A 21,033-nucleotide genomic window follows, 5' to 3' on the forward strand; every position below is an offset into this window, starting at 1 on the left:
CTTTAGTTTCCCTGGAGTTTGGGGATTCCAAATGCTCTCTGCTCACACTTCTGTATCACTCCTGCTGCCTCAGCACTGCTGATCCACACCAAGAGGTGAAAAGCACACAGAAAGAACTGCTTTTCAGCACACCAACATTCCACACAAAAATTATAAGCCTGCAGGTTCTTTTTCATCAGAGGATATTCCCAAGGCCATGACTTCCCCCGGCTCTCCACTGCCCTTTTAAGCAGACTGGATGTGCGTGGCCACTGTGCTGTGAGTTGGGCACACCACACTCACTCCACTACTGTGCACTCTCCTGGAGCACTGAGGACGGTACCCTGGGCTCATCAGCAGGATCTGTCCTGAATCCAGTCCTAGAGTGACAGGAGCCACACCTGTAGGTCTATTCCACTGACCAGCCGCACAGGACCGAGCTGGGCCCACGGACCCTGGTCTGGATTCTGTTGGCTGATCATTCTTGCCTAGGTTCACAGGCCAACAGCCACCATCCTTCCTTTCCTGCTCATCACTGCACCAGTGGCTGACTCCTACCTGCTGCTTTCACATGCCTGGCAACCTCATGTTCCGGGGCAAGCCAAGAACTGAGACCCCAGCAGGCCCTAGTTCCCAGCAGGCAAACTCCCCATTAAGCTACTGCTGCCTAGACGTGTTCTTGAGGCTTCAGAGCCAGGAAAGTGCAGAGAGATAGCAAGCTGTGGCACCCCCAGCCCCAGACTCACGATACTCTGCGGAGGCATCAGAACCTCGCCACACACACACCCCCCCGCAGCACAAGCAACTTCTGCACCCGCCTGTCTCACAGACCTGGGTGCACCGCCAGCTACCGGAACCCAGGATGGAGGTGCAGGATGCGGGGCTCGGCTGGTGGTAGGTGCTGGGGTGGGCGGGGACCTGGGCTCCGGCCCTGAGGCCTTGCAGACCACTCCAGGCCCACCTCCATCCCCACCACCCGGAAAGTGACAAAACAGACTTTAAAATAAAGACTATTACAAGAGACAAAGAAGAACACTACATAATGATCAAGGGATCAATCCAAGAAGAAGATATAACAATAGTAAATATTTATGCACCCAACATAGGAGCACTTCAATACATAAGGCAAATACTAACAGCCATAAAAGGGGAAATCGACAGTAACACAATCATAGTAGGGGATGTTAACACCCCACTTTCACCAATGGACAGATCATCCAAACTGAAAATAAATAAGGAAACACAAGCTTTAAATGACACATTAAGCAAGATGGACTTAATTGATATTTATAGGACATTCCATCCAAAAACAACAGAAAACACTTTCTTCCCAAGTGCTCATGGAACATTTTACCGGATAGACCATATCTTGGGTCACAAATCAAGCCTTCGTACATTTAAGAAAATTGAAATCGTATCAAGTATCTTTTCCAACCACACCACTAAAAGACTAGATATCAATTACAGGAAAAAAAACTAAAAAAAAAAAAAACACATGGAGGCTAAACAATACTCTATTAAATAACAAAGAGATCACTGAAGAAATCAAAGAGGAAATTAAAAAATATCTAGAAACAAATGACAATGAAAACACGATGACCCAAAACCTATGGGATGCAGCAAAAGCAGTTCTAAGAGGGATGTTTGTAGCAATACGATCGTACCTTGAGAAACAAGAAACATCTCAAATAAACAACCTAAGCTTACACCTAAAGCAATTAGAGTAAGAAGAACAAAAAAAACCCAGAATTAGCAGAAAGAAAGAAATCATAAAGATCAGATGAGAAATAAATGAAAAAGAAATGAAGGAAACAATAGCAAAGATCAATAAAACTAAAAGCTGGTTCTTTGGGAAGATAAACAAAATTGATAAACCATTAGCCAGACTCATCAAGAAAAAAAGCGAGAAGACTCAAATCAATAAAATTAGAAATGGAAAAGGAGAAGTAACAACTGACAGTGCAGAAATACAAAGGATCATGAGAGATTACTACAAGCAGCTATATGCCAATAAAATGGACAACCTGGAAGAAAAGGACAAATTCTCAGAAAAGCACAACCTTCTGAGACTGAACCAGGAAGAAATAGAAAATATAAACAGATCAATCACAAGCACTGAAATTGAAACTTTTGATTAAAAATCTTCAAAACAAACAAAAGCCCAGGACCCGGTGGCTTCACAGGTGAATTCTATCAAACATTTAGAGAAAAGTTAACACCTATCCTTCTCAAACTCTTCCAAAATATAGCAGAGGGAGGTACACTCCCAAACTCATTCTATGAGGCCACCATCACCCTGATACCAACACCAGACAAAGATGTCACAAAAAAAGAAAACTACAGGCCAATATCACTGATGAACATAGATGCAAAAATCCTCACCAAAATACTAGCAAACAGAATCCAGCAGCACATTAAAAGGATCATACACGATGATCAAGTGGGGTTTATCCTAGGAATGCAAGGATTCTTCAGTATATGCAAATCAATCAATGTGATACACCATATTAAAAATTGAAGGCTAAAAACCATATGATCATCTCAATAGATGCAGAAAAAGCTTTCTACAAAATCAACACCCATTTATGGTAAAAACTCTCCAGAAAGTGGGCATAGAGGGAACTTACCTCAACATAATAAAGGCCATATATGACAAACCCACAGCCAACATCGTTCTCAATGGTGAGAAACTGAAACCATTGCCTCTAAGATCAGGAACAAGACAAGGTTGCCCACTCTCACCACTGTTATTCAACATAGTTGTGGAAGTTTAGCCACAGCAATCAGAGAAGAAAAAGAAATAAAAGGAATCCAAATTGGAAAAGATGTAAAGCATTCACTGTTTGCAGATGGCATGATACTATACATAGAAAACCCTAAAGATGCTACCAGAAAACTACTAGAGCTAATCAATGAATTTGGTAGGGTAGCAGGATGCAAAATTAATGCACAGAAATCTCTTGCATTCCTATACACTAATGATGAAAAATCTGAAAGGGAAATTAAGGAAACAATCCCGTTTACCACTGCAACAAAAAGAATAACATACCTAGAATAAACCTACCTAAGGAAACAAAAGACCTGTATGAATAAAACTATAAGACACTGAAGAAAGAAATTAAAGATGATACAAACAGATGGAGAGATATACCATATTCTTGGATTGGAAGAATCAAGATTGTGGAAATGACTATATTACCCAAAGCAATGTACAGATTCAATACAATCCCTATCAAACTGCCAATGGCATTTTTCACAGAACTAGAACAAAAAAGTTCACAATTTGTATCAAAATACAAAAGACCTTGAATAGCCAAAGCAATCTTGAGAAAGGAAAACAGAGCTGGAGGAATCAGGCTCCCAGACTTCAGACTATACTACAAAGCTACAGTAATCAAGGCAGTATGATACTGGCACAAAAGCAGAAACATAGATCAATGGGACAGGATAGAAAGCCCAGAGGTAAACCCACACACATATGGTCATCTCATCTTTGATAAAGGAGACAAGAGTATACAATGGAGAAAAGACACCCTCTTCAGTAAGTGGTGCTGGGAAAATTGGACAGCTACATGTAAAAGAATGAAATTAGAACACTTGCTAACACCATACACTAAAATAAACTCAAAATGGACTAAGGACCTAAATGTATGGCCAGACACTATAAAACTCTTAGAGGAAAACAGGCAGAACACTCTGACATAAATCACAGCAAGATCCTTTTTGACCCACCTCCTAGAGAAATGGAAATAAAAACAAAAATAAACAAATAGGACCTAATGAAACTTTAAAACTTTTGCACAGCAAAGGAAACCATAAGATGAAAAGAGAACCCTCAGAATGGGAGGAAATATTTGCAAATGAAGCAACTGACAAAGGATTAATCTCCAAAATATACAAATAGTTCATGAAGCTCAATAAAAAAACAAACAAGCTCATGAATCTCAATATCAATAAAACAACCCAGTCCAAAAATGGGCAGAAGACCTAAATAGACATTTCTCCAAAGAAGATATACAGATTGCCAACAAACACATGAAAGGATGCTCAACATCGCTAATCATTAGAGAAATGCAAATCAAAACTACAATGAGATGTCATCTCACACCAGTCAGAATGGCCATCATCAAAAAATCTACAAACAATAAATGCTGGAGAGGGTGTGGAGAAAAGGGGACCCTCTTGCACTGTTGGTGGGAATATAAATTGGTACAGCCACTATGGAGAACAGTAAGGAGGTTCCTTAAAAAACCAAAAATAGAACTACCATATGACCCAGCAATCCCACTACTGGGCATATACCCTGAGAAAGCCATAATTCAAAAAGAGTCATGTACCACAATGTTCATTGCAACACCATTTACAATAGCCCGGAGATGGAAGCAACCTAAGTGTCCAGATGAATGGGTAAAGAAGATGTGGCACATATATACAATGGAATATTACTCAGCCATAAAAAGAAACGAAACTGAGCTATTTGTAGTGAGGTAGATCGACCTAGAGTCTGTTATACAGAATGAAGTAAGTCAGAAAGAAAATCAAATACTATATTCTAACATATATGGAATCTGTAAAAAAATGGTTCTGATGACAGGAATAAAGACACAGATGTATAGAATGGACTTGAGGACATGGGAAGAGGGAAGGTTAAGCTGGGATGAAGTGTGAGAGTAGCACTGACATATATACACTACCAGATGTAAAATAGATAGCTAGTGGGAAGCAGCTGCATAGCACAGGGAGATTAGCTCGGTGCTTTGTGAGCACCTAGAGGGGTGGGATAGGGAGGGTGGGAGGGAGATGCAAGAGAGAGGGGTTAGGGGGGTATATGTATGCATATACCTGATTCACTTTGTTATACAGCAGAAACTAACACAATATTTTAAAACAATTATACTCCAATAAAGATGTTAAAAAAAAAAAGTGCCTGCGCTCACAGGGGCCTTCTCTCCAGTTCATAAATTTAGCCAACAGCAGAGTATCTGCAAGTGTACAAAGTAGAAATAAGGCTCCCTCCAGACAGAAAAGCCATAGTAAAAATGAAACACCATTTCTCTTGGGCCTTTTATGAGGAGGGAGACAGAGGACCCGCTGTCATCTATTCCAAATCATAGCCCTGCTCCTAAATCACTGTTGTGGGCTAGACCTATGTGAGCGGTATTATTCCAATGTGCTTCTCAACGAAATGCAACATATGCCACCATCATTACTCTAGTGTCACTTGCGGCCTCTTGGTCAAGTGAAGGTACTTCAGATGCTGCATTTCCAAGTCAGAACTGGCTTCACAGGGCCTTCCCTGGTGGCGCAGTGGTTGAGAGTCCGCCTGCCGATGCAGGAGATGCGGGTTCGTGCCTCGGTCCGGGAAGATCCCACATGCCGCAGAACGGCTGGGCCCGTGAGCCATGGCCGCTGGGCCTGCGCGTCCGGAGCCTGTGCTCCACAAGCGGAGAGGCCACAACAGTGAGAGGCCCGCGTACCACAAAAAAACCCCAAAACAAACAAACAAACAAAAACTGGCTACACAGTGTTTAGGGGACTACACAAAGGAACCGCCAAGCCCTTAATCAGAGGCGTGGCCCCCGAGGGCTTTTTACACCCAGACAGGCCTGAAAAGGGATAAATTTCATTCTTCTCACTCCATCATCCTCTCCATCTTGAGCGCTGTGCTTGACTCTCCCCAGCGCTGTCCCCAGGCCAGGTTTCTGCCACGAGCCTTGTCCCTGTGCCATTAATAATCCCCAAGGTTGCCCACACGGCAAGGGCACATTCACTGCCTTCCCTGGCTCCCTGGGGCCCACATCCCAGCTACTCTTTATTTTCTGTTTGGAGAACTGGAGGGACAGGACCTCATTTCTCGTTCTCCCTGGATGAGCCCCAAGGTCTCCAGGGCAGAGATCATCAGACTCTGGCCTGCCTCTGCCTGTTTGTGTGAATAATGGTTTATTGGCACGCAAAAAAAATTAAAAAGCACTGAGAAGGAACAGTGAGAGAATGAATCACCGAAGTCTGTGTTTTTATTTATTTATTTATTTATTTATTTATATTTTGGCTGCACCGGGTCTTAGTTGCAGAACATGGGATCTTTGTTGCAGCATGCAGGATCTTTAGTTGTGGCATGTGGACGTCTTAGTTGTGGCATGTGAATTCTTAGTTGTGGCGTGTGCACTCTTAGTTGTGGCATGCATTCATGATCTAATTCCCCAACCAGGGATCAAACCCAGGCCCCCTGTATTGGGAGAGTGGAGTCTTACCCAGTGGACCAACGGGGAAGTCACCCTATCTGATCAGTTTTAAGTATTTCTTCCATTGATGGTTCCGATGAGGCCTCCTTGAGTTCTTGGCCAGTATTTCTATAATGGTTCTCAATTCTTTTCTTGGTGGTGTATTCCCTCCTGGGCGTTAAGAGCCACTGATTCTTTGTAATTAAATTCTTCACAGCATGGGAGGCCTTGATAAAAGCTGGCTTGGAAAACCCCAGAAGGATCTGAAAAGCTCAGTCCCGTCACCTCAACTGCGCAGTTCCCCTTCTCGATGAATGTTTCATACTGTTACATTAAAGTTTAATGTCTTTCTCACACCTTTCACGGACCTTTAACACATGGATGATTTTGTAACCTCATGCATTGGTCATTTGGAAAATAGTTCGCTGAGCTCTGTGGATCTTCCAAATGTTGGCACACTTAATTACACAATATCAAAAAATGACATTTGCTGATATTGCCACCAATCTCATCAGAATTCTTTGTGTTTTGGGAAGCTGTGAAACTAACAGTGGTGGATACAGATTTTCCAAAATTCTGCTTTTTACGTGAAAGGTTGAATTTTTTTTTTTTTTTTTTTTTTTGCTGTACGCGGGCCTCTCACTGCTGTGGCCTCTCCCGTTGCGGAGCACAGGCTCCGGACACACAGGCTCTGTGGCCATGGCTCGCGGGCCCAGCCGCTCCGCGGCATGTGGGATCTTCCGGGATCGGGGCACGAACCCGTGTCCCCTGCATCGGCAGGCGGACTCTCAACCACTGCGCCACCAGGGAAGCCCTGAAAGGTTGAATTTTACTGCCAGTTATTTTCCTGGAAGTTGCAGAATTACTTAGCTTATTTTCAAAAAAAGAAAAAGAATGTCTGACAAATTTTCAAGTCAATTTTCAAGAAAACCATAGTTTATCTTCCAGTTATTCTTTCAAGGAACGATGAGGTTTCATTTTTTTAAAAAGTGGCTAGTTCAGCATGCAATTCAAAGCATCACATGTGCTTTTCCTCAAGACAACCATTGTTATTTCTGGATGCAGCAGAGGTACTTAATGTGTATTTCCCTTTTTGTCACACAGAATATTAAAAAAAAGTGTACTCAAAGGGTGAAATTTAACATAAAAGTTGATCAGTTTTATTGCTCCATTAAAGACTGCTTAAATGAAACTGGCTTTTTTTTTTTTCCTGAAGGTGTGTGGTGGTGGAGAATGCAGTAACTACTATACAGTTGGTACCACTCCCTTGATTCATGCTAAGGCACTTGCAGTTTAACCCACCATTGTTTTTGTACCATCAGTGCACATATGAGCACACTGAAAAAGTCAAATAATATCTTAGTATTATGAATACAATGTTTTTGACCTCTTGGACCCTCTGAGATATTTTTCAGGGACCACAGTTTGAGAACTGATGATCTAGAATGTGAGCTCTGTGAAAGCATTGAGTTTATTTTGTTCACTGTTATATTTTCTTTCCTTTTTAAAAAATTTATTTATTTATTTATTTTTGGCTGCGTTGGGTCTTTGTTGCTGTGCGCAGGCTTTCTCTAGTTGAGGTGAGCAGGGGCTACTCTCCTCGTGTGCGCGGGCTTCTCATTGCGGTGGTTTCTCTTGTTGCAGAGCACAGGTTCTAGGTGCATGGGCTTCAGCAGTTGTGGCTCATGGGCTCTAGAGTGCAGGCTCAGTAGTTGTGGCGCATGGGCTTAGCTGCTCTGTGACGTGGGATCTTCCTGGACCAGGGCTCGAACCCATGTCCTCTGAATTGGCAAGCGGATTGTTAACCACTGTGCCACCAGGGAAGTCCCACTATTATATTTTCAACACTGCTGTATCTAGAACAGTGCCTGACACACAGTAGATGATTAGTAAATATTTCCTAAATGTATTAATGAAGAAAGGACAGATGGGAGATTAATCCTCTGTGGAGAACAGAATAACTTAAAATGTATATATATTTTTTACTACATATAGCTCAATAATCAACCAACACTTGCCACAAAATGGTATGAAAATCTAGTTTCATTATTGCCATTTCCTCTGCTGAAGACTCTACTGACTTCTAAATTATGAGCAAAAAAGACTAAAGGACCTTTGTGAAGGAAGAAATGTAAAGTGTGCCCAAACCACAGAACAAATGCATTTTTTTTTCGTTGAAGCACAGAACTGAAATGTCGTTAGATCATCTAGCCCAATACCTTCATGTTTACAAATGAGAAAACCAAGCTGCCTGTGGGGTTAAATGATGGACCCTAAGTCATAGCTAGTGACAGGGCTAAAATATAGGCTCTTTCACATTTTCTCTTGCACATAGCAATGATGGGAATGGGAATGAGAAGCAAGAGATGAACTTTGGTGTATTTTTTATGTAGGAGGCTGGCCAAGCAAGCTCAGAGGCAAAAACTCAAACCACGCCATGGATGGAAGAGGAAAGTGAAGTTAAAAGATGGAACACCTAGGGCTTCCCTGGTGGCACAGTGGTTGAGAGTCTGCCTGCCAATGCAGGGGACACGGGTTCGAGCCCTGGTCTGGGAAGATCCCACGTGCCGCGGAGCAGCTGGCCCCGTGAGCCACGATTGCTGAGCCTGTGCGTCTGGAGCCTGTGCTCCGCAGCAGGAGAGGCCGCGATAGTGGGGGGCCCGCACACCGCGATGAGGAGTGGCCCCCGCTTGCCGCAACTAGAGAAAGCCCTCACACAGAAACGAAGACCCAACACAGCCATAAAATAAAAATAAAAAAAAAAGATGGAACACCTAAATGTACCTCTTGGTCCAGCACCTTGCTCCTCCCCCAAACAGCTCAGGCTGGAGAGATGCAAAGACTGCATGGGGAGACAAGCTAGTCCCATGGAACTGTGGAGAGGAAAAGAGTCAGCTTCTCAGAGGTAAGCAAGGAGGACCCTGGAGCTGTACCGTTTAGTAACACAGATGGGGCCAAAGATTGGAAAAGCCCCCAAAGAGAAGAACATCTATGGTATTTTTCAGCAGGGAGCTATTGGCATTTTGGATGGCATTGTCCTGCAATTGCATGATATTTACCATCCTTACCCTCGCCCACCAAACGCCAGTAAATCCCTAAGTCACTGTGACCACTAAAAATGTCCTGCACGTTTCTAAATGCCCACTTAGGGGGCTCGTATCACCCCTGAATACCATTTCCCCCTTCACCCACTGAATCAATAGCAGTCATCGCTCTAGGATGAGGGTGAACATAGCCAAGAACGCAGAGGACAACTAAGTTTCTGAATGGAATTTTAAAATCAAAGCTGAAACAGTGGACTTCCCTGGTGGCGCAGTGGTTAAGAATCCGCCTGCCAATGCAGGGGACACGCGTTCCAGCCCTGGTCTTGGAAGATCCCACATGCCGCGGAGCAACTAAGCCTGTGCACCACAACTTCTGAACCTACGCTCTAGAGCCGGTGAGCCACAACTACTGAGCCCACGTTCCACAACTACTGAAGCCCACGCACCTCGAGCCCGTGCTCCACAACAAGAGAAGCCACCACAGTGAAGCCCAAGCACTGCAATGAAGAGTAGCCCCGCGGGCTTCCCTGGTGGTGCAGTGGTTGAGAGTCCGCCTGCCGATGCAGGGGACACGGGTTCGTGCCCCGGTCTGGGAAGATCCCACATGCCGCAGAGCAGCTGGGCCCGTGAGCCATGGCCGCTGAGCCTGCGCGTCTGGAGCCTGTGCTCTGCAACGGGAGAGGCCACAACAGTGAGAGGCCCGCGTACCGCAAAAAAAAAAAGAGTAGCCCCGCTTCGCTGCAACTAGAGAAAGCCCGCACGCAGCAACAAGGACCCAACACAGCCAAATATAAATAAATATAAATTAATTAATTTATTTATTTTAAAAAAAGGCTGAAACAGTAGGCTTTTTATTATAGGGCTGGTTTCTTAAAAGTGGAAACCTTTTTTGAGTTCTAAATGAATAAGTGCTTGGAGGACTCAGGACATTTACATCATAAACCAAAGAGTAGGAGGTATGAAGTTGTCTATGGAAAGGAAACAAGAGGAAGAAAATCTAAGGGCACATGACAGGATTTAGATGCGTAAGAAAGGATCCTACCCTCTGTCCACGCTCCTCAGTCAGCTGAGAGGACAAGAAATTCCCTGTGGGAAGACAGGAAGGACTTGAGGGCAGAGAGGATCCTCACCTCGCTTCCAGCAGGCCTCACTAGGCGACTGAGACGTTGCTCCCCACCCTCCAGGATAGTGAGCATCCAGCACTTTCCTGAGCACCCCCAGCCCCCAAAGCACACAGGAGTGGATGAGAGAGGGATGGCAGAACAGGAGGGGACTTGTGTTCAGGACAAAGCTGGCAGAGGTGGGTGCCGACATGGGGCAGCAAGGGAAAGAAGCTGACAACCAGACCAGGGAATTGCCCAGCTCAGCGGACCCTGGGCCAGGGGCCTTTGAGGTCAGTACAACATGCAAATCCCCGGAAAAGAGAAGGAAAATGGAGAGGGGGAAAACCCCTGTACTGACTGAGTTTAAATCTGTAAATTGCAAGGTTTACATAAAAGGTTAAGTCTTAGGCTCTTAAGTGGAAAGGGGACTCAGCAACTAAGTATAGTAATAAGGACATAAAGAGCCCAAGAAATTCATGTTTAATACATTAATGAATATTTACCCTTCTTTAGTGAAGCCCTTTTAATTTGCAGGATGTATCTAGGTGCCAAAAAATAGCTATTCAGCTTGTTTGGAGTTAATTATTTGTGTGGCTCTGATGACTGTGTATTGGCAAACAAGTGCTCCTTTTACCTCTCTGTGATTGTAGATATCACTGAAGTAGCCCCTACCTATATAGAGGCTGCAGATTTGTTAATTTTGCCATTATCAAAGGATGAGATACTTGAACTGGAATATGTCCATTTTTTAATCAATGAAGTATTTACTCCCTATTTTGTGCAAAGTGTAATTTTAAAATTGTCACTAAGAAAACAAGCACCTAGACCTTAGGATGGTTTTCTTGAAACATCCTCCAAAGAATTACAATCCTTAAACTGAGAACCATAGTGTAAATAGAGAGAGAGAAATTCTACTTTAGGTTTGACTAAATATCTAGGAGCAAATGATTTTCTCTTTGTTCACACTCTTTTTTTTTTAAAATGCTATAGTGTCTGAGTTTCACCCCATCAGCACCACATTTTGTTTTTGTTTTTAATTAATTAATTTATTTGGCCATGTCGGGTCTTAGTGTGGCAGGCAGGATCTTCATGGTGGCGCACAGGCTTCTCTCCAGTTGTGACGTGCAGGCTCTAGAGCACGCAGGCTTAGTTGCCCCGTGGCATGTGGGATCTGATTTTCCAGACCAGGTGTCGAACCCACATCCCCTGCATTGGAGGGCAGATTCTTTTTTTTTTTTTTTTTTTTATTAGTTTCTGCTTTATAACAAAGTGAATCAGTCATACATATACATCTGTTCCCACATCCCCTCCCTCATGCATCTCCCTCCCTCCCACCCTCCCTATCCCTCCCCTCCAGGCAGTCACAAAGCACCGAGCTGATCTCCCTGTGCTCTGTGGCTGCTTCCCACTGTCTATCTAGCCTACGTTTGGTAGTGTATATATGTCCATGCCTCTCTTTCGCTTTGTCACAGCTTACCCTTCCCCCTCCCCATATCCTCAAGTCCATTCTCAAGTAGGTCTGTGTCTTTATTCCCGTTTTACCCCTAGGTTCTTCATGACATTTTTTTTTCTTATATTCCATATATATGTGTTAGCATACGGTATTTGTCTTTCTCTTTCTGACTTACTTCACTCTGTATGACAGACTCTAGGTCTATCCACCTCATTACAAATAGCTCAGTTTCGTTTCTTTTTATGGCTGAGTAATATTCCATTGTATATATGTGCCACATCTTCTTTATCCATTCATCTGATGATGGACACTTAGGTTGTTTCCAGCTCCGGGCTATTGTGAATAGAGCTGCAATGAACATTTTGGTACATGTCTCTTTTTGAATTATGGTTTTCTCAGGGTATATGCCTAGTAGTGGGATTGCTGGATCATATGGTAGTTCTATTTTTAGTTTTTTAAGGAACCTCCATACTGTTCTCCATAGTGGCTGTACCAATTCACCTTCCCACCAGCAGTGCAAGAGTGTTCCCTTTTCTCCACACCCTCTCCAGCATTTATTGTTTCTAGATTTCTTGATGATGGCCATTCTGACTGGTGTGAGATGATATCTCATTGTAGTTTTGATTTGCATTTCTCTAATGATTAATGATGTTGAGCATTCTTTCATGTGTTTGTTGGCAGTCTGTATATCTTCTTTGGAGAAATGCCTATTTAAGTCTTCTGCCCATTTTTGGATTGGGTTGTTTGTTTTTTTGCTATTGAGCTGCATGAGCTGTTTATAAATTTTGGAGATTAATCCTTTGTCAGTTGCTTCATTTGCAAATATTTTCTCCCATTCTGAGGGTTGTCTTTTTACTGAAAAGCTTTTGCACAGCAAAGGAAACCATAAACAAGACCAAAAGGAGGGCAGATTCTTAACCACTGGACTGCCAGGGAAGTCCCGAGGTTTTTTGTTGATGTCATTAACATTCAGATTTTTTAATTTGCTAGACGTATGCGGTGTACAGACTCAGCTCACCTATGGAGATGACCAAAATGGGCACTCCTAACCTACTTACACTCAATCCAAGTAATCCTAGAGCTGATTTCCTTGTTTTGATACTGGTAAGAAGCTCATGTTTTACATTAGTAATTTCTACCTGTCTCTCTCTCTCCCTAGAAAACAAAAGAATTTTAGTTTGTTCACAAAGAATGCCAAAATAGTCTGAAAAAAACGAAACCCTTAAGCTCATAAGCACATAATCAGATCTTCCTGCCTTTCATGGGGACTGTTGTTTGGTAAATTTTGCTTTATGTTCTAGAAGAACTAAGTGGTGGTGTTCTCACACAATTCTAGTTTTGCAACAAAGTCCGATAAAATGTCATGTTCTCAGCATTCAATATGTGGGTTTTTAAGGGCAGTCTCCTTGCCTTATGTCAAAACCAACTGATAAAACAAAGGAATGTGCTGAAGCCAGCCTGTTTTATTGCATACCTGACACCTTTTGTGGTTGACTTTATTGATGCATGAAAAAAATCTGCAAGCTTGGCTTTCAGGTCACTTCTGATAGTCTTGTGGTCTCTTCTGTTACTTACAAGCTTCGTATTTTGCTTTTCAGTAGTTTGTTTTACTTTTCAGTGAAAATGAGTTGGTAGCTTGAGTGGCACCTATGCTTCAGTTATGCAAAGAATAAAGAGAGATGACTTCTTAGACTTCTTAATCGTATTAATGTGTTCTCGGGGAAGATGGCTGAGGCTGAATGGAACAGAAAGGCAGTTGTGAATGTAGAATTTCTTTTTTTCTTTTGATCACTTCATTCCATAAGAAACAAGAAACCCATGAAACATAAAATTCTAAAAATTAACTTTTAAGCTCAATGTTTAAAAACCAGCTTGTAAATTAGAAACTGGATATTAGTCACCAAGCATGCCAAGCAACTTATTTCTTGCACTCGTAACTCCTTTTTTCAAACTGGTTAAAAACTGATAAGCTTGGGAAACTCTTATCAGTCATTGCAAAAAATAGCTTAACCCATCCTAATCTGGCAAGATTTAAAAGGCCTAAATTCCTTAACGTATTAGGGGATTTATTTATTTTTTCTATTCACTGTGTGCAGAATAAGAATCATTAGTGTTACGATAAATTCAGACTTAAATATCTTCCTATTCATGTGATATACTCTATGAGGGCATTTCCAGCCTATAAAATAGATCGTTGCTTAAACTGATGCTGTAAAACATTGCAGGAAGTACAGGTTAGAATTTGCACATTTGCTCTGAGTGTGTGAATTCCAAGCATGTTTGCTAATGGGAAGGAGGGGCTCTTCCATGGCTGTGTAGCTCTAGATCATGGCCACCTGGGTCTGTTTCCTAGGGACGACTGCCACTGATATTTTGGTGCATAACCTTCCTGCCTTTTCCTCTCTTCATATACATTTTTTAATTTGCAAAATTAATCCCATAGTGTACTTGCTAGTTTGTAATCTTTTTTCATTAACAGTGTCTTATTAATTTTTAAAAAAATGGTCAACCATGTCAGATAATCCACCATTTGCTATAATGTAATTTATTAAGCTACAGTTGACCCTTGAAAACACAGGTTTGAACAGTGCAGGTCCACTTATATGCAGAATGTTTTCAAACAGGAAATACTACAGTACTACCTGATCTGCTGTTTGTTGAATCCAAGGATGCAGAACCGAGGCTGTGGAGGAAATAACGGATGTGGAGGAACCACTCCTGAGGAGAGTTGACAATATATTATACTCCAATCTTCTACTGTGAGGAGGGTCAGCGACCCTAACCCCCTTAGTTATTCAAGGTCAACTCTTCTCTCCTATTGTTATACACTTAGATTATTTCCAATTTTTACCTATTGTAAATATTGTTGTGACTAGCATCCTTGAACTTAAATCTTTGGGCATATCCTAATTATTTACTATAGATAAATTCCTAAAAGTAATATTATTGGGTCAAAAGACAAATATTTTTAAATAATCACATATGGTATTACCACCCTAAGATAACCACTGCCAACAATTTGATGCATATCTTTAGTCTTTTTAAAAATGAATATGTATGTGCATGAATATACGTTTTTTTTGGGGGGGGAGTTGTTACTGTGTTATGTATAGGAGGGGATGTACTGAAGAATTTTAAGCAGAGGAATGATATGATCTGTTTTGTTTGTTTGTTTGTTTTGCCGCGCCACTCAGCTTGCAGGATCTTAGTTTCCCAACAATGGATCGAACCTGGGTCCCGGCAGTGAAAGTGCCAAGTCCTAATCACTGGACCACCAGGGAATTCCTGATTTTCATTTTAGAAGGATCACCCTGGCTGCCCCGTTAAAGATAGACTGTCAGTGAGCCAGAGCAGAGGCGGAGCCCAGGGCGGAGTCTGTTGCAGTGATCCAGGAGACAGGTCCGAGTGGCTTGCAGCAGAGGGCAGCACTGGAGGGAGTGAATGGAGGTCAGATTCTGGATATCTTTTTTGCAGGAAGGCAGACTGGATGTGCAGTACAAGAGAAAGAAAGCAGTGCAGATTAACTCCAAGTTCTGGAGGCCTGAGCAATTGGAAGGATGGCATTGACACCAAGTGACAGGGGAAAGGCTGTAGGTGGAGCAGGCTTGGCGAGAGGGAAGAACAGGAATTTCATCTGGAGAGAGTGAGTTTGAGGTGTCTAGTGGGTATCCAAGTGGAGAGGTCCAGTAGGCTGCTGAATACGACTTTGGAGTTCTGGGGTGAGTAGCTGTTGGAAATACACACTTGGGAATCATTGGCCTATAGATGATATTAAAAGCCAGGAGACTGGGTGAGATTACCAAGGGAGTGAGTACAGACCAAGAGAAGAGGAACTAGACTAGAGAGGGGGAGTAGGACAACGTGAAAGCACTTACTCTGCACTGGGCACTGTTCTGTGTGCTTTGCATAGATTACAGGGTGACTCGTTTACTCTCCAAAAAACTCAGCGAGAGGGTACCATTATTATCCCCATTTTACAGAGGAGGAATCTGAGGCATAGAAAGATTGTCAGTAAAACAATAACTGTTTCCTATTATGAACTGATGAAATAAGTTTTAACTCCCTTTTTCAATAACGCAAACTTATTTTGAAATAAATCGTGAACTTTTTCTGCACAGGCTTTACCCATCATATCTCAAAAATCTTCGCAATTATACATTTTAGTTATACTTTAAAGAATCAGCATGACTACTCTGTTCAAAGGTGCTTTTCTTTTCAGCTGACCACACATTCTAGGGTAGAGTATTGAGGAGAGACCAATAAAAAGAAAAGCTTATGTTCAAAAAGGAGAGAAGCAGAGCCATATTTAGTGGTCGATATTTCTTAAGGATATGTTTCTTGCTTGCATGTGTCTCTTCCTCAAGACTCATGCATTTTCTAATTATATTTGAAGATGGGAGAGGCAAGTTAATAAAGGGAAATGGGCATCATTCCTACCACCTCACCCTATAACATAATCAGAATATCTCAACGGGACAGTTTCCAAGGCCATCGTTACTCTTAACAGAAATGTACAAAAGACGGGGAAAGACAAAAAGCACTATGGTGGGTTAATCATTACAGAAGGCTACGAGAAAAAAAATCTTTGAAATTGTCCCCTTGGTACTCTGGAGATTCTTACATCTTGGGACAAGGATGCAGATGAATGAACTTGCAATATGCTTTTCCACCTTCTCCTCTTCTTTGGGAAAAGGGTTATTGTGAAAGGGGAGGTGGGTAGGAGAACTTGCAAAATAGATTTTCAGACAGATCAATTTTAGGAAGAAGAACAAATGGAAATTGAGGATCTGGAAATAAAATTTTCCCTGCCAACAGTGCTTCTTGGAAAATTTCTACATACTTTTGGGGGTTCCTGTAAGTCAAATTGAAGATGGTTGTCTTAATTCCAATGGGGAAGAAATAAAGAGCGAAATCTTAAAAAACCAGAAGCAGCTGCAGAGGCATTCCTCTACCGAGCCCAACATATGAGATAATGGATAAATGTGTATATTTACCTAACTACCAGAGAGCAGCACATTATTTACGCATGACCCTTAAGTAACAATATCAGGAAAAGCAGATCCAGAATGAGCTTAGAGATGTGAAAAATAGTAGAAAACCAAAAAGGGTCCTTTTAAGGTCATGTTCATAGCAAGAACAAAAACACAAAGACTCTGGGGAAAGATGATGTAATGTTAAAAAGATAACAGAGAAAGCAGAACTAACCAAAGTCCCTTTTTCTCCATTCTTATCTCAATAATTACCTTCAGATGGAAAGGGGAAACGAGTTATGGTAGGACAGAACCTAAATTCAAGAAAGGTAAGAAATAGGAGATATTTTTTAAAGTTAGTTATTTTACTGAGCTTATTTTTATGCCCAGATACATTGTATCCTGAGATATTTAGAGAACTTGTAATTGTAATCATGCAACCATGGTTAACAATCTTAGAAAATAATTTTATGAACAGAAAGTCAACTGCATTCATTAAGAATCAGAACTGTCAAACTAACCTTACATCTAGGAACTTACTACTCAACTTACAAACAAAGGTTTGTATTTTTTTTCATTTAATGTTATATTGGAGCAGTTCACCAGTATTCCTCGTTAAACATTCTACTGTACTATAATTCTAAATAGCTAAATAATGCTCAATTATATGAATATACCCTAAATTACATAACCAATCCCCCATGGTCCACTGTTTCACATTTTTAGCTTTTAAAAACCATGCTGGGGTTATGATAATTTTATGTAAAATTTTGTAAATTATTTTTTAAATTTTAGGTCAAATACCCAGAAAAGGAATAAATGAATCAAAGGGCTTCATATTTCAAAGGCCTTTTTTAGTACCAAAATTGCCTCCAGAAAGAAGTACCTATTTATATTCTCAATAACAATATATGAATGCCTATTTTTCCAACCCTTATCATTATTGGATTTTGATTGAAAAAAGTTTTCGGTGTTTTTTAAAGATTTTTTTGATGTGGACCGATTTAAAGTCTTTGTTGAATTTGTTACAGTATTGCTTCTGTATCATGTTTTGGTTTTTTTGGCCACGAGCCATGTGGGATCTTAGCTCCCTGACCCAGGACTGAACCCTCACCCCCTGCATTGGAAGGTGAAGTCTTAACCACTGGGCCACCAGGGAAGTCCCTGGGGATTTTTTAATTGTGGCAAAATATACGTAATATATAAAAATTACCACTTTCCCCATTTTTAAGTGTACCGTTCAAGTAGCACTGAGTACATTCACAATGTTGTATAACCATCATAACTATTTATTTCCAGAATTTTGTCATCATACCAAACAGAATCTTTGTACCCATTAAACAAAGAAAAACTTTAAAATAATTTTTAAAAATTTCGCCCTTCTTTTGCTATATGTTATCCAATCCCATTAGCGATACTCTTCCCCCTTCCTAAGATCTTGAAATTCTTCTGTATTAGTCAGAATAGGACAGGCTATACTGTGGTAACAATCAACTCCCAAATCTTGTGGCTTACCCAACAAGGCTTTATTTCTCACTCACGTTACATAATCTATGCCAGTCAGTGAGTATATCTGCTTCTCAGTCTCTCAGAAGTTCAGGCTAATAGAGGCCCAATCATTTCATTGCTTCGCCTTTTGGAGCAAGAGGACTTCACGGTTACTAAGGCAGGGCAAGAAAGTGCAGTAGAGCCTTGTACCAGCAATTAAATGCCTCAGGCTGGAAACAACACGTCTTGACTTGTTTCTCCAGTGTGTGCCATGGGCTACTAGGTTCCCCTCTCAGAATATAAAAGGGTATGTAACTGTTTTCTCTTCTAGCTCAGCCACATAACCAATTCCAAGTGCCCTACAATTTCCCTGAAGGTCCATTGCCTTCTAGTACCAATCTAGGTATCTACTGCTTCTTGGGTTGCAAAGAAAAAAAAAAAGATTCTGGCAACTTAAGCAAAAAGGCATTTCATTTGAAGAATGTGGGGTGCTAAAGGAAGCCTGAAGAACCAGCCTGGGAACTAGAAGCTGGGTAGCCTGCCAGGCAGCAGGTCTCTTTTGACACTCTTGGCTGGACAGATGAACTGTTTCTCCTGTCAGTGCTTTACTGGGCTCAGGAGTCAAAGTCCTGGGAAGGAGAGTCCAGTTGGCTGAGGGTAGGTCACGTGCTCAGCCTTTGGCAGCGGCAGGCCTGAGAGGCGGGGTTAACAGAAGGAGGCTCCAGGGATCTCTGGATTCCCTAGTGTGAGGCAGGCACACGCATTTTACCGAGACTCCATGCTTTGTGGGAAAATGATTACTCAGGTGGAAATCAGTGTGCTCTGGGGAAGTGGGAGTGAAGGGAAAATGCCAGTGTCCACCACTGAGAGCTAAAGCACGATCAGATTAATGGCATCAAAGCCCGTGAACCCGAGTCTGCTGAGTTGATATGTGCTGATTTGTTTTGCTATTTTCAATTATTAGATTGATTCTTTTTTTCCCCCTCTGTAACGAATAGCCCGAGGCATATACATCTAAAAAAATTATTTTCTTAGGACAAATTGCCAGATCTGGAACTGTTGCATCAAAAGATATGAGTATCTACACATGTTCATTTTTTATTTTACTGAAGTGACCATGGACTCTGAGAATATGTCCCTAGTCATGGCAGATGGGCTTTCTAGTGACAGGATAATTGCCTGCTTGAAGGTCATCCTATGGAAACCTCTCTCTGGGTCATGCCAGGGGCATCTGGGCTGCTGGGAAAAACATACTCTTTAGAGCTCTTCTCTTTCCTTCAACATTTGTTTTATATCCATTGCTATCTGGATAAAATAAACTGCAGCGTCACTGCTTAGGTCAGTTGATCCACGTTATAGGAAAGTGGGTAACATTTGCCTGAGGGACCCATAGGCACTGGAAGTGCCTGCTGATATACATCAGCAAATATAAGATGGGGCACCCAGCTCCCTTTTCTCCACGCCAGGTCTCTCCAAAAGCTGAGGGCAGGGGAAGCAGTGATTGCATGAGGACAGGGCACACCACCTGGGGAGGGTACCGCTTGTGTGCCTTGACCTACATCTTAAGCCAGGTTCTTCTAACTCCAAACTTGAAAAGATAAGAGTCCCAGATTTTTCAGAGGATTTTAACTTAAATGAGAGAGAATTGGAAAATCCCTCCCGCTTCCCTGCCCACACACTCATTCCCAATTCCCCCACCCCAGCTTCACTGGAAACACCCCTTTCTCAGCCAGACTACCAGGGTGGCTGGACCAAGCAGCAGTGAACTTTGTTTTGTAATTATCCATGTGTCAGCTTATTCCCCATGGCTCGAGCATATTAGATTGTAAACACCTTGAGATTAGGGACTGTCTGACCTTAGTATTCCCTGCAGGACTCTCCACAGTAGCTTGCCCAATCCAGGTATGCAATCAGTATTTGCTGACTGAATATCCTTAGGTAAGTGGAGTAGTTCTAGAACTTCCTTGGGGTTCCAAACTCTTCCAAGTTATGATGTCTAGGAGTGTTGGGAAAGGGAGCTCTCCCTAGAAGCAATCAGGGAACCCTGGAGGGGTTCTGAAACCCACGCTTAGTGTTTTTTTTTTCTTTCTTTGTTTTTTTTAGTTTTGGCCACACAGTATGGCTTGCAGGATCTTAGTTCCCCAACCAGGGATGGAACCCATGCCCCCTGCATTGGAAGCGTAGAGTCTTAACCACTGGACCATCAGGGAAGTCCCTCACACTTAGTGTTCTTCAGCAAAGAAGTGAGTCTGGTGCAGAAGCAGGTGGGATGGGCCCTCACTCCGTCTTCAAGGGCTGTATCTCAGCCCATGGTGCTCCAGCCACAGAGCCTTTTTCAGTTTCCTGTTCTAGTTCTTTGACAACACTTTCCCTGGGAACACTTCTTCCCTCTCCGCGTCACATCCATTTCACCTCTACCCATTAACTCCTCATCCCACAGATATCAGCTCCATTGTCAGTTCCTTAGTGACATCTCAGAATAGGCCAAATTCCCATTTAACACCTGCGCGGCTCTTCCCCAGCACTTATCAGGATTTTCAATTAATATTTACATTTGTGTTTGTAATTATCTGATACATGCTTTCTCTCTGACTGGAGACTCTTGCTCCGTGAGGGCATGGATTGTGCTGGTTTTGTTTGCTGTTTTCTTCCAGGTTCTAGCACACTGCCGGGCATATATATAATGGGAGAACAGTTACTGTTAGAGGCACAGGTAACCATTTCTCTACACCACATGGGTTTACGCTCTGCAATCCTGGGAGACACAGAGTGTAT

The sequence above is a fragment of the Mesoplodon densirostris genome, chromosome 1, assembly GCF_025265405.1.
Source record: "Mesoplodon densirostris isolate mMesDen1 chromosome 1, mMesDen1 primary haplotype, whole genome shotgun sequence".
Classification (NCBI taxonomy): Eukaryota; Metazoa; Chordata; class Mammalia; order Artiodactyla; family Ziphiidae; genus Mesoplodon; species Mesoplodon densirostris.